Below are 15815 nucleotides of genomic sequence, written 5' to 3'. Positions count from 1 at the left end.
TCAGATCCACGATGAGGAGGATGGGTGTAACCAACATGTGGGTAAAGTACAAGAGCTGATAGGCCACATTCACTGCTCACACACATGCTGATCAGATCACAGCTCACATAGTTTCAGCTCTCAGGAAGTGAAACTCAGACACTCGCTGCCACTGAGAGGTGAGATGACGCAGAAAGGAGTTCAGCTGGACCGGGAAACCTTCTCTTGTTCCATCTGTCTGGATCTGCTGAAGGATCCGGTGACGACTCCCTGTGGACACAGCTACTGCATGAAGTGTATTAAAGGCTTCTGGGACGGAGAGGATGAGAAAAAGATCCACAGCTGCCCTCAGTGTAGGCAGAGCTTCACACTGAGGCCTGTCCCGCTGGAAAACACCATGCTAGCAGCTTTAGTGGAGGAGCTGAAGAAGACTGGACTCCAAGCTGCTCCTGCTAATCTTTGCTATGCTGGAGCTGAAGAGGAGAGACGCTGAGCTGAAGCTGCTGTCTCACACAGAGGATCACAACCAGTTTCTGTACAGCTACCCCTCCTCACTGCCAGCCCTCAGTGAACCTACACACTCCTCCAGCATCAACATCCGTCCTCTGAGCTACTTTGAGGACGTGACGGCGGCCCTGTCAGCAGTCAGAGACAAACTACAAGACGTCCTGAGAGAGGAATGGACAAACGTCTCATCGACTGAAGTGGATGTTTTAGAGTCAGCAGCAGAGCCCACCACCAGAGCTGGGTTCTTCAAATGTTCACAGGAGATCACTCTGGATCCAGACACAGCAAACACACGGCTGGTATTATCTGAGGGGAGCAGAAAAGCAACATACATGAAACCACAAAAGTCTTATTCTAGTCACCCAGACAGATTCACTTTATATCCTCAGGTCCTGAGTAGAGAGAGTCTGACTGGACGTTGTTACTGGGAGGTGGAGTGGAGAGGGGCAGAAGTTGAAGTAGCAGTCGCATACAGGAATATCAGCAATGTAGGGGGTGGGAATGAATGTGGATTTGGAAACAATGACAAATCTTGGGCGTTATATTGTGACAAAAACAGTTATTCATTTCTTTACAACCGTATCCAAACTCCCGTCTCAGGTCCTCAGTCCTCCAGAGTAGGAGTGTACCTGGATCACAGAGCAGGTATTCTGTCCTTCTACAGCGTCTCTGAAACCATGACTCTCCTCCACAGAGTCCAGACCACATTCACTCAGCCGCTACATGCTGGAGTTGGGCTTTATTATCCTAATGGAACCACAGCTGAGTTGTGTAAACTGAAATAGCCTGAAGTCATTTGAGGAACTCTTCTACTTCTTAAACTCATTGTGTGTCCATCATAGTTGCTGAGAGCTGGTTGTTCATGTCTTCACTGCACAAAGATCAGCTGTCAATCAAACATTATGGGATGTGCTTTAACATCTTCTCATGAGTTGTTCTGTAGATGTTGGAGTTTCTTTAGGCGGCGCTCCTTCCTGTTTTGCCATGGAGGCTGTCACTGCTCAGGAGGATTTCTGTTAACCTCAACTGAGATTTCTCTCCATGAAAATGTAAACTTTGCTCTAAATATTTGTTGAATAGGTCTTTTAGTTTTGACTAGGTCTCAATGTGTTGAATGCATTAATGATCCAAAAAATAAATCCCCATGTGGCCCTCATCCTCTTCCGTGTTTCAGAGTTCTGAGATTTGCATTACAATAAATAAAAAGACGTATATATTCCTAGATCTCAGAGTAAAGTCAGAATTCAGAAAAGTTTCCTCTGAATAAAAGATAAAAAACATTTTTGGTCCGATTTCAAATCAAATGTCCCCATGTGGCCCTCATCCTCTTTCTGACCCTCTTTTTCCCACGCTCTCTAAAGTTTAACTGAATCAAAGAACAATTTTCTACACGTCGTAGCGCCGCAGTCAACAACTACGTCTGATTATCTCAAAGTGTGTAGGGTCCTTTAATCCAAGGTTTTAGAGAGAAGTGCATTAAAGATAGTTCAGTGTGTAAGGACTTTTAAACATAAATCATTTTAAGGGTTTTCTTCTTAGATAGTGAAGTGAAAACTGTCAGACAAAAGTAAAGATGGCATGAATTGTGATGCGTTTGATTTATTTTTTAAGAGCCTCAAACGCCTCTTCCCAAAAGACTTTGTTAAAAAAAGGAACATGTACAGTACAACAGCGCTTATCATGTTTGAGTGATTAGTCTCAATGTTGGGACATAGCCACCAAAAGATAGGCTCTCAATGTTTCGAAATAATAATGATCCCTCAACCAAATGCAGATTAAAACTAAAGTAACGGGTTGGTTTTGAAAATGTAAGAAGTAGAAAGTACAGGATTTAGTGGTAAACATGTAAGGAGTTTCTCCTGTCAATCTGCTCTAAGACAATGAACGAATTCCCCCCCGTTGCTAAGCTAAATCTTTTGATAACTAATGCTTAGTGGTCATGGAAGAAGCTAAAGACCAGATTTTAGACTCTAGCAAAGAGCAGGTATTATCAGAATGATATTTGACAGTGAAAGACTTACAACATTTTAATTACCATTTACAAAATACAGACTTCTAAAAATATGTACAGGTCAGACATTATGTGTATAAAAATCCGATTCATTGGAAATCTCAAGAGACTCTCACCTACTAAAGATGTTTTTCCTGGATCACAAAGAACTAAAACACTTTATATCCAAATTAAACCCGGAAATGTAAAATCTAAATGCAGTCCAACTTGGAGGGTTGAGAACATCTTATAATATTCTCGTTATATCTATAGTAAGTATGAGACGGGGACCTCACATAATTGTCCAACATGTAGGCTCATGTAGGGACTAGGCTGCATTGCAATGAGGGAATGCAGCAAAACTCAAGTATTTTGGAGGGCAACATGTGCAAACATCACTACAGCAATCGGTCAACAGGTGTCAGTAGTACCTCTATTGTGTCTGCTTGGATATGGCCCTAGTCCTCTAAAACAGTGGTTCCCAACCTTTTTCAGTCAGGCCCCCCTTGGGTGATTGGAAATATTTGCGAGCCCTCCCTAACCCAGTTCCCACTTAGATTGTTAGAATTAATTGTAATGTATTAATTGTACGAACGTTTCATTTTCTCTGCTAATAATAACGAGACAAAAAGATATATTATTTAATATATTATTATGGATTGAACATGAACAGAAGTGCTTGTATTGGCAGATGATCCTGTTCCACTGTGAAATAATGAGGCCTGATTGAAACATTTACAAATACTGCTTATCGATCCGGTTCTTTAACAGTGTTTTCATTTTTGTAATTTTTTTAAGGGAAAAATGAAACAAATTGGAAACAGAATTCACATTGATTTATTGTATGTATATAGTGTGGATTATGGGCTGCTAGCACGCATGACATACCTGCAGTGTTGAAATACAATGTAAAACTATTGAAAAATACCAGTTCACTAAAACACAACTGCTCAACACAACTGTTTAACGCAACTACTAACTATTCCCGCGGTCAGAGAGCGGAGATGTATCCCCTTTGTGATGTAATATGACGCATGACCTTAAAAAAAAGCAATTTTTAAGAGCAGAGCTCAAAATTGCTCCTTTCCCTCTGAATTCCTGCCCTTATACTAAAACATATCAAATCCTGCACTCACTTTTTTGATTGTAATTTTCAAGCAAGTTTAAGCATAAATGTAGAAAAAAACCCCTGCAAGTAGCTCTTTAAAAGTGCATTAAACTGTTTTAATTCGAGAGCCGCTGATGTGGACGGAAATCTGTCCATTTCGTTAACATTTGACTCACGAAATGTACCAGAAGGTAAAAACAGCAGAGTCACTGCTAGGGTCTCAGACTCACAGACACACATGCAGAGATCCACGGTGAAGCACATGGCTTTTCTACCGAGCAAAAAGTGTCTGAAACCTGGGGAAAAGCAAAAACCGTCCCAAAACCGGAGCATTCCCTCACCATAACCACTTCCCAGCCTCTTACCCAATCCTAACCTTTTTTCCTTCCCAAAACCTAACCTCAAACTCTCCTACCCCTTAGGATTAATTTCAACGCCTTTTCTATTATAAAAATAACAGAATTGGTTTTATCCTATTAATTAAACCAGAAAAGAAACATGTGCCCGTGTCCCTCCCCTGTCACCACTAGATGGTGACAGGTGACCTCTATTTTCTTACCTAACCCTTGCCAGAGCCTTGTTTTATTATTTGTGATTTTTAACCATTATGCTACCCTCAAACATATCCCTCCCTGTATATTATCTACTGTTCCTTTTTCCTCCCTCATCCCTTCCCCTCTCCTTAATACATATATGTATTTGACTATATTATCTTATTTTTAAACAATATACATATATATACTGGAGCCCATGTCCCTTTAAAGGAGACCTTCCTCCTACTTTTTTAGAATAAGCCATTGGCCAAACCAGAAGGAGGTGCTAAAGTGATGCCCTATCACAGCACTACACCACTTCCCCTATATATAGGTCCTTCACTTCCTGTTTGGATGAAGCTGAAATAGGTGAAACGTTGTGAACTCTCCCCCCTGATTGTTATATGGCTACTTTGCCCCTTTTTTAACCTTATCTTATTGTATTCCTTTGTTCTTTTAATCTTTTTGAAACTCAAATGTTTTTTGATACCTTGTTTTTAAAGAGTTTATCCGTTCATGCTGGCACGTGGTTAAACAAACATTTCGGGTCCAAACTGACTAGCCCACATGCTTAGCCTCCGGTTAGCCTGGCTTCCTCCTTTTACCGAGGTTACTGGATTACAGGACGTTTTGAGAAACATCAGTTCCCCCTAAAGCTGACAAGCTCCACCCTTCGGATTTCCGGCCCAGTTGGATAGCCTGCTTCTGGCTCCTGTATTACGGACGTCGCGGGCCTACTGGACTTCCTCCGCATCCATCCGGACCACAGCAAACCAAAGGACCTTGGCTACTGCTAAACCTCCATTAACCATCAAGCTAGCCCTCCTGCCAAAGGGAATTGGATGGCCTCTTTTCTGGCTTTTGCTTCATTGTGAGTACCTACCAGCAAAGTGTTTGCACACAGGACTTTACGGACTCACCTTTAACGCTTGCCATTATAACAAGGTCTTTTAAATTGTTTGTTTTCTCACCAATTCATTGTGCCTGTTTCCTTTGAACTGCTCCCTTTTAATTTGAAAATAAATATATTACTGTAAACCCTTACAGTTGCACCTTAACTTATTTTCTCCTGTTTGAGCTTATATATTTTACCTTAGGGTATTATAGCATTACCCTTTTCCCTGTTATTCTTTTCCCCTCCCCTCTCCCAACCGACCTTCCTTGTGGATGCTTCTTCTTATTATAACCAGTTTAATGTTTTAGCTCCCCCCCTCGCCTTTTGCCGCCTCTCCTGCCTAGGGCCCCCCATGAGACACTTAGAATCCCTGAGGGCATGATTTTAAGGAAAACGTATTTTAAACTCCTCCAAGCCATCCACCATGTTGAGATCCTCGACGAGGCAGCTCGCCGGGGATCTCCACCCCCCGGTATGACGAGGAAAGCACAACTTTTAACCTCTTTTATTAAACCAGCAGCCCCCAATAATACAACTTTAAACCGGCCATCGATTATTTTATCATACTGTTCTGTACAGATGAGGCTGTCATAGATGTATTTATATGTGTGCCTGTTATTATTTTACCATCCTGTACAGATGAGACTTTGTAATCAGATGTAGGCTATGTTATATGTGTCTCTTTGATTTTATTCTGAATGTAAAGTAACTGGAAGTGTGTGGCTGGCTGGCTGGCTCAAGGGCCTTCACCAGAGCCATCACTACAGCTGCCTCCACCTCCATCTGCGGCTGCCACCAGGTCAAGATACACCTCAGCACAAAGCAGGGCCGGACTGGGACAATAAGCCAGGCCGGGAATTATACACCCAGCCAGGCCACTACCAGTTTTCTTTTGTGCCATTTTCCTGGATTTATTTGTCAATATTTACAGCGTTGCTGCCCATAGTGATATCCCTAAACTTTAAATCTACTACCCCAGAATAAACTGGACATAGGTTACTATTAAAAGAAAAAATTGCAAATCTATTTAGGAACCTATCATTGTGAACATATTTTAAGTGGAGGTGGACCTAAAATCCTCTAGGGGGGTCCGGGGGCTTGCTCCCCCGGTAAATGTTGGACTTGAATGCATCAATCTGGTGCCCTTTGAGGGGGAAATAAAGAGACTACACCCATATGAAAGAGAACTGTATACATTTAAATAATCATAAAATCATAAGTACATGTGCTTGAATTGGGCCGGTACTCACCGGTACGCAATACCGGCACTTCTGATTTTTACCCATGTGGTACCGGCACTTCTTACTGAGTACCGGCAAGGTGCCGGTACTTAGTAAAATGCCGGTACTCAGCCGCCGGCAATATACGTATATATTGTAAACGCAACGCAGCGCAAATGTGCGTCTGACTCTGCCTCACAGAGGGTGACTGGCTGTCTACATGACGTGGCCTGCCGACATTGCCACTTTCATACAGATCATACTAATGCCCTCGATTGGTCTCTGTGTGTCATTCAAGCTCGGGAGGGTGTGTGTTGGTGTATGTGTGGCGCGAGCGAGCGAGAAAGCGCGGGCACCGGTTACGTGTATTGTTGTTAGCATCTGGTGCTAGCTAGCTGCGCTAACGGATATAAGGAGCTGTTTCAACAACAAGGTGGAGGGAGGGTCCTTTGCTGTCAGACTGAGAGGCTGATAACTACAGCTCTGGTGAGGTAAATTAATCTCTGAGTCTTTAGATAGTTAACTTAGTTTAAGTTATCTCAGTGGGTCTCAAACGGTTCGGTCACCATTTATGTAAACACATATTTCCATTTGAGGGGGTAGTGATTCGTAAAATATGCATGAATAATACAAACAAAATGTTAACTAGGTGAAAAAAGGTAAGATAAACTTGTTGAGAGCTAAAACTAGTCTTTGCTGTTGCCTCAAAGAGGAGCAGGGGGGAGAGGATGGAGACAGGAGAGGCCGATTCAGGAGCCCAGACACACTCACAACTATAAATGAACCAAAAACAAATAAATAAACAAGTTTCAATGTTTTTTCATATTGGATATTGTATTTTATTGGTTATGGCCATGTACTTATGATTTTATGATTATTTAAATGTATACATTTTTGTTTCATATGGGTGTAGTCTCTTTATTTCCCCCTCAAAATGCACCAGATTGATGCATTTAAGTCCAACATTTAAAAAAAAATCTTACCGGGGGAGCATGCCCCCGTCCCCCTATAGGATTTGAGGCCCGGCCCCACTGTTACCAAATAGATTTGCACATTTTTTTAAATAGTAACCCATCTCCATATGTTTCTTTTTGGGTAGTAGATTTAAACTAGAGGGCTATCACTTTGTGCAGCAACGCTATTGACAAATAAATCCAGCAAAATGGCACAAAAAACTGGTATTGGCCTCAGGGACGAGGAGTCATTTAACCAGCCAGTAGGAGTCAAGCTTTACTTTCTTTTATATCCATAAAGAAAAAGTAAATCTGTTTACAGTTGTTTCATTATGGATGTTGAGAGGTATCCATATATCTCTTCATTTTGCTCTCAAAGTGCACCAGATTGATGCATCTAACTTCAATATTTAAAAAAAAATGTTCCCGGGGGAGCATTCCCCCGGACCCCCCTAGACTAGAGGGCTTCAGGTCCACTCCCCACTTATAAAAATAGCACTTTACCACTGCACCCCCTCTAATCTCAGATGCACCCTGAGTCATTTTGTTTAAGTACAGTAAGCCTTTCTAAAATATACAGTAAAGAGACAAACCCACCAGCATTATAGGATATACTATGACTTTGTGCCAAATACTTGTTGCTGATTTAGAGTACTGGCACCTATTTTATTCAAATTCAAGCACTGGAGATTACAGATGTGTGCGTAATTCTCTCACAAAGGAAATGTATATTTTCTTAAATACTGTGACTCCAAAAGGCAAGTTTGTGATTTCTAAATGCAGTATTAAATAGCCCTGCTATATACTATGACCATTCTTTTCTTATTTATAATATGGTTCAAATGGAGTAATTGGAGTTGTCTGATGCACTTGATACAATTTGACATGATGTGTTTATTCAAAACCATTTCAACACACAATGTCATGACTTTTTTCCAAAAGGCATCATATTTGTATAAAACTCCCCCATTACTTGGACTATTCCTTGCACCCCCTAGCATAAGCCCGAATGGTTGGCCAATAGAGGGCAGCATAGGCCTGCTAATTGGGCCATTTCTTTGTCTGCCTGGTTTGCTGTGTAACGGTGTCACTAGTCATTGTCCCTCTGTATTACATGTTTGTTCATACCTGTTGATCTTTATGTTAAAGATACCACACCCATCCAATCTCACCTATTCACACACCCATTCAATTACCATCGCATGTATATTCACTACCCTCGAATCAATAAAGTAGTTAAACAGGAACAGCCTGTGAAAAGCCATTCTTCCTTGCACGTCCGTCGCCAACACCTTCTGACAGAGGACTGGAAAATCTAGCTGCAGCACGACCTGTATACTTTTGCACGCCGTGTTCCCAAAAATATTCATACGGAGAAATGCACCATTTTCAACTTCCTTAAATTAGAGTTATTTGGCCCAATTACGTATAGAGTGGGAGAAGTGCTCAGATCAAGTACTTAAGTAAAAGTAGTATACTGCAGGGTAGCTTGTGAATATACTCCAGGTGTAACTAAAGTCTGATTTAAGAGTTGATTATATTTCACATCATTCATCCAGATCTGTAAAGTAACTAAAGGTATGACATATATGTAGAGGAGCAGAATTACAAAGAGGCAAAAGTGGAAATACATAAGTACCTCAATATAAGTACAGTACTTGAGTAAATCTACTTAGTTACTACCAACACTGTAGGTATGTCATGTGTGCTAGCAGCCCATAATCCACACTATATACATACAATAAATCAAAGTGAATTCTGTTTCCAATTTGTTTAATTTTTCCCTTAAAATAATTACAAAAATAAAAATACTGTTGAACCGGATCGATAAGCAGTATTTGTAAATGTTTCAATCAGGCCTCATTATTTCACAGTGGTACAGGATCATCTGCCAATACAAGCACTTCTGTTCATGTTCAATCCATAATAATATATAAAATAATATATATTTTTGTCTCGTTATTATTAGCAGAGAAAATGTAACGTTCGTACAATTAATACATTACAATTAATTCTAACAATCTAAGTGGAAACCGGGTTGGGGAGGGCTCGCAAATATTTCCAATCACCCAAGGGGGGCCTGACTGAAAAAGGTTGGGAACCACTGTTTTAGAGGACTAGGGCCATATCCAAGCAGACACAATAGAGGTACTACTGACACCTGTTGGCCGATTGCTGTAGTGATGTTTGCACATGTTGCCCTCCAAAATACTTGAGTTTTGCTGCATTCCTTCATTGCAATGCAGCCTAGTCTCTACATGAGTATCACATGTTGGACAATTATGTGAGGTCCCCGTCTCATACTTACTATAGATATAAGGAGAATATTATAACTCTTTATATCTGTTCCGAATTGAAATGTTGGAAGGTAGCTTCAAGATATGAACCCAGATACCATCATGCATCACACAGTTAAGTACACCAAGATGTTCTCAACCCTCCAAGTTGGTCTGCATTTAGATTTAACATTTCCGAGTTGAATTTGGATATAAATTGTTTTAGTTCTTTGTGATCCAGGAAAAACATCTTTAGTAGGTGAGAGTCTCTTGAGATTTCCAATGAATTGGATTTTTATGCACATAATGTCTGACCTGTACATATTTTTAGAAGTCTGTATTTTGTAAATGGTAATTAAAATGTTGTAAGTCTTTCACTGTCAAATATCATTCTGATAATACCTGCTCTTTGCTAGAGTCTAAAGTATGGTCTTTAGCTTCTTCCATGACCACTAAGCATTAGTTATCAAAATATTTTGCTTAGCAACGGGGGGGAATTCGTTCATTGTCTTAGAGCAGATTGACAGGAGAAACTCCTTACATGTTTACCACTAAATCCTGTACTTTCTAATTCTTACATTTTCAAAACCAACCCGTTACTTTAGTTTGAATCTGCATTTGGTCGAGGGATCATTATTTTTCGAAACATTGAGAGCCTATCTTTTGGTGGCTATGTCCCAACATTGAGACTAATCACTCAAACATGATAAGTGCTATTGTACTGTACATGTTCCTTTTTTTAACAAAGCCTTTTGGGAAGAGGCGTTTGAGGCTCTTAAGAAATAAATCAAACGCATCACAATTCATGCCATCTTTACTTTTGTCTGACAGTTTTCACTTCACTATCTAAGAAGAAAACCCTTAAAATGATTTATGTTTAAAAGTCATTACACACTGAACTATCTTTAATGCACTTCTCTCTAAAACCTTGGATTAAAGGACCCTACACACTTTGAGATAATCAGACGTAGTTGTTGACTGCGGCGCTACGACGTGTAGAAAATTGTTCTTTGATTCAGTTAAACTTTAGAGAGCGTGGGAAAAAGAGGGTCAGAAAGAGGATGAGGGCCACATGGGGACATTTGATTTGAAATCGGACCAAAAATGATTTTTTATCTTTTATTCAGAGGAAACTTTTTCTGAATTCTGACTTTACTCTGAGATCTAGGAATATATACATTTTTTTATTTATTGTAATGCAAATCTCAGAACTCTGAAACACGGAAGAGGATGAGGACCACATGTGGATTTGTTTTTTGGATCTGACCAAAACAGATTTTTGCTTTTGAGTAATAAATCAGAGTTCTTACTGAAATCTCAGATCTATGAAGAAAGTGCTGAAGGTTGTCATGAAAGAAAAATCTGATTTCTGAGAATATCTTGAAAAAAAAAATAGAAAATCTGAAAAAAAGGTTTAATTTTTTTATCAGAATTCTGACTTTCACTAGTAAAGAAAAAGTTGAGGTCTGAACAAAGTGATTTTTATCTGACTTTAAGTTTCACATTTCACCACATGTCCCTAACCCTCTTCCATAGACGCTTCTTCATCTCCATTTTTGGTATAAATAAATGCACTTGTGTTCACTTTCCCCCCGACTCTCTCAATGTTATTTGTTGTTGTGTGTTACTGTCTCCATTTTTGTCCTAGAGCTTATTTGGGGACGTAGCAGTAAAAAAAGAACTACATGCATTTAAAATTCAACTCAACTTAGTGCAGCTTCACTGGAGAGGAGAGATCATTCATTTTAAGATTACAAACAAAGAATGAGATGTTCACTTGTGTCCTCTTAGCTCTTTTCTTAACAAGAAAAACCCCAACATTTTATTTTTTACAGACATGTAAATGTGGCACTCATCTCACATCTTGAAAATAGAAACAGAATTTATAACAAACTCAACCTATTAGCTTTTCTTTTAATGTGTTTTCTTTCCTTTTTCAAACTTTCATTAATGCATTCAACACATTGAGACTTAGTCAAAACTAAAAGACCTATTCAACAAATATTTAGAGCAAAGTTTACATTTTCATGGAGAGAAATCTCAGTTGAGGTTAACAGAAATCCTCCTGAGCAGTGACAGCCTCCTAAAGGCGCCGCCTAAAGAAACTCCAACATCTACAGAACAACTCATGAGAAGATGTTAAAGCACATCCCATAATGTTTGATTGACAGCTGATCTCTGTGCAGTGAAGACATGAACAACCAGCTCTCAGCAACTATGATGGACACACAATGAGTTTAAGAAGTAGAAGAGTTCCTCAAATGACTTCAGGCTATTTCAGTTTACACAACTCAGCTGTGGTTCCATTAGGATAATAAAGCCCAACTCCAGCATGTAGCGGCTGAGTGAATGTGGTCTGGACTCTGTGGAGGAGAGTCATGGTTTCAGAGACGCTGTAGAACAGGGGTATTCAACTAGATTAGGAAGGGGGCCACAATTGTAAAATGTCTTGAAGGCGAGGGCCACAAGACTGACAATGAAAATGAACAAATGCCATTGTTATTGTACAACCAACCATGCAATAATAAATTATTATTATTATTATTATTGATATTGTTATTATTATTGTAGTAGTAGTAAAATAGGCAACCAAAATAGTAATGTAGGCTACTGTGGCAGATTTGTGGTCTGCTGCGGAATATAAGGAGGGAGAGCGAGACGCAGTCGGGTAAACGGATATTTATTTCACACAAGGTTCCCGAGGTGGCTAAAACAGAACAATCCCTCAACGGGCAAATGATAACTGGCAGGGGTCTGGATTCTCGTCCTGGCGTAACGTTCGTCTTTCCGTCTGTCCGCCAGTCTCCTACTGAGAGAACAAAAACACACGTGGTTAAATACCACCGCATTCCTATCAATCTAATCCACTTGACAGCTACGTCAATCCCAGGCAATTAGCCGCTCCGCCCCCTGCTTTACAACCTGCCGCTAAACCACGCCCGCCCCCCCATACCACAGCTACTTTATTCTAATGAATCCATATAGATTTGTGTATTATAACACCAAAATGCTGGGTGGCAACAAATACCAGAAAACAATGCTAGGCCTAGGATAGCAAATGCGATCAGTAAGAGGCAGAGGAGGCCTAGAAGTCCGAGATTAACAAAGATGCAAGCATAGGCAGCGTCCCATCATTACAAAATAAATGAAAATAGAAGCTACCTGACAAATCAGTGTGAGAAGTTGCATTTCCGAGCCATAGCCAGTTTGCTGAATTCAGGTCGGTGCGAGGTCAGAGCAAGCTGCATGCACTGGTTGAGATGTTCATCCGTGAGTCGATTGCGATGTTGATTCTTTATCAAGTTCATTGTCGAAAATCCGGACTCGCATATGTAAGTAGATCCAAACATGGTTAACAGGTAGATAGCCAGTCTCCGGCAGTGATGAAACTGATGAGTAGAATGAGCCCAAAACTCGCACAGTCCCTCTTCTCCGAATTTTGCTTTCAGCACATCAGAGCTCTGAATTTGCACCAACTCCAGCTGGAATGCAGCCTCGTCAATACCGGGCATCACGGCTTTCGCCTCGGCTGGACAGGACCCGGAAACATCGACCGCAAATGGATTGCGCACAAATAAAAGAACCTGTTTTGGAATCTTGAAGTCGTTGAATCGCTCTGTGAAGTTTTCAGCCAAGCTTTTCAAAAGTCCCTTCATTCCAGCCATTGCTGCGCTGCTCACGGGGACGTTGCGTAGTGTTGGGAAGTGGATCTTCCTCCCCATTACGTCAGGTAGAAAGAGATCCAGGTTCACCCGAAACGCACTAACCTTCTCAATGATCTCAGCCACACTTGACCCTCCCCCTGTAGCTGCAGGTTGAGTGTGTTTAGGTGGCCCATGATGTCGCACAAAAAGGCAATCTGTGCAATGAAATCCGGCTTTTGCATGCGTGCAAGTAGGTCTTTAGCTTTGCTTGATTTCTGGCTTGAGAGGAATTCACTCACCTCCTTTCGCAGTGCAAAGAAACGTTCGAGAACACGTCCTCGGCTCAACCAGCGGACATCGTTATGTTGCAATAGATCTGAGTATGCGGCTTCCTGCTCTTGAAGCAGCATTTTGAACAGTCGGTGCTGCAGACCTGACGTCGAGCGAATATGATTCACAATTTTTACGACAGTCTCCATTGTTTCTTTCAACTCCCCTGACAATTTCGCACACAGAACTGATTGATGTATGATGCAATGCAGTGTGTTCACTGTGGGATGCTCTGCACATAAGCGAGATGCAAAGCCCCTTTCTTTCCCAATCATGGACGGGCAGCCATCGGTAACGAGAAGGTTGATCTTACCTAGATCCAAACCTTTCTCTTCAAAAAAACTCCAAACTGCAGCGAAAATCACTTCACCTGTAGTGCTGGTTGTCAGTGGTAAAAGGCATAACAACTCCTCTTTAAAAACGTCACCATCGAAGTACCTCACAAACAGCGAGAGCTGTGCCGTATCTGTTGCATCGGTCGATTCATCGACAGCGAGTGACATGTACTCTGTCGATTTGAGATCGGCAATTAATGCTGAAAAACAGTCCTCAAACAGTACCTCTACTCTTCGACTTCCCGATGTGTCAGAGAGCGGTACTTGCTTCAAACGGTTCATTATATATTCCTTGTTTTTATCTCCTGCAAAAAGTTCATCCACCATCTCAAGAGTACACTCCTTCACAACTTCAGCGTCAGTGAATGGCTTTCTCTTTTTGGCTAAAGCGAACATCACTCGTAGGGAAGCAGCAGTGGCCTTTTCCTGGGCTGTAGAAGCAGTTGTAAGAATAGTGGTTGATGCAGTGTAAGAAGATTTAAGTATTTCTATTTTACCACGTCTAGCTGTGCTACCAGGCGGGTAAGCAGCATTGAAGTTAGCAGCATGCTTGGTCTCATAGTGGCGCCTCACATTAGCAACCTTGCAGACTGAAACAGTTATTTGACATATTAAACATAAAGGTCTAGGATTGGCGTGCGATGGTAAAATAAATACAAAATCATCAGTCCATTTGGGGTTGAAGTGTCGGTTTTCACCGTCAATTTTCCGCCGTTTCTCTCCGCTCATTTTGGATCAGTAACGAGAGTAACGAGATTGACACGATATCGCGATAATTACACGCTGATCAGTCCAATGCAAGATTGCCTTTTAAGAGCTATTGAAGGAGAAATAATTTGGACTCATTTAATTCGGATAACATAATAGCGAACATATATTTACATTTATTTAAATGATTATAAAAATAAATTCTGTAATTAGAATTTTTTTTTTATATTGGAATATGGAGTGCGTTCAAGGGGCCACGAGAAAGCTCCCCGCGGGCCGGATTTGGCCCGCGGGCCGCCAGTTGAATATCCCTGCTGTAGAAGGACAGAATACCTGCTCTGTGATCCAGGTACACTCCTACTCTGGAGGACTGAGGACTGAGGACCTGAGATGGGAGTGTAGATATTGTTGCAACGAAATGAATAACTGTTTTTGTCACAATATAACGCCCAAGATTTGTCATTGTTTCCAAATCCACATTGATTCCCACCCCCTGCTCTGCTGATATTCTTGTATGCGACTGCTACTTCAACTTCTGCCCCTCTCCACTCCACCTCCCAGTAACAACATCCAGTCAGACTCTCTCTACTCAGGACCTGAGGATATAAAGTGAATCTGTCTGGGTGACTAGAATAAGACTTTTGTGGTTTCATGTATGTTGCTTTTCTGCTCCCCTCAGATAATACCAGCCGTGTGTTTGCTGTGTTTGGATCCAGAGTGATCTCCTGTGAACATTTGAAGAACCCAGCTCTGGTGGTGGGCTCTGCTGCTGACAGTAAAACATCCACTTCAGTCGGTGAGACGTTTGTCCATTCCTCTCTCAGGACGTCCTGTAGTTTGTCTCTGACTGCTGACAGGGCCGCCGTCATGTCCTCAAAGTAGCTCAGAGGACGGATGTTGATGCTGGAGGAGTGTGTAGGTTCACTGAGGGCTGACAGTGAGGGGTAGCTGTGCAGAAACTGGTTGTGATCCTCTGTGTGAGACAGCAGCTTCAGCTCAGCGTCTCTCCTCTTCAGCTCCAGCATAGCAAAGATTAGCAGGAGCAGCTTGGAGTCCAGTCTTCTTCAGCTCCTCCACTAAAGCTGCTAGCATGGTGTTTTCCAGCGGGACAGGCCTCGGTGTGAAGCTCTGCCTACACTGAGGGCAGCTGTGGATCTTCTTCTCATCCTCTCCGTCCCAGAAGCCTTTAATACACTTCATGCAGTAGCTGTGTCCACAGGGAGTCGTCACCGGATCCTTCAGTAGATCCAGACAGATGGAACAAGAGAAGGTTTCCCGGTCCAGCTGAACTCCTTTCTGCGTCATCTCACCTCTCAGTGGCAGCGAGTGTCTGAGTT

This window comes from Notothenia rossii, assembly GCF_949606895.1.
Source record: "Notothenia rossii genome assembly, chromosome: 3".
In the NCBI taxonomy this organism is placed as follows: Eukaryota; Metazoa; Chordata; class Actinopteri; order Perciformes; family Nototheniidae; genus Notothenia; species Notothenia rossii.
This window is presented reverse-complemented; position numbering follows the sequence as displayed.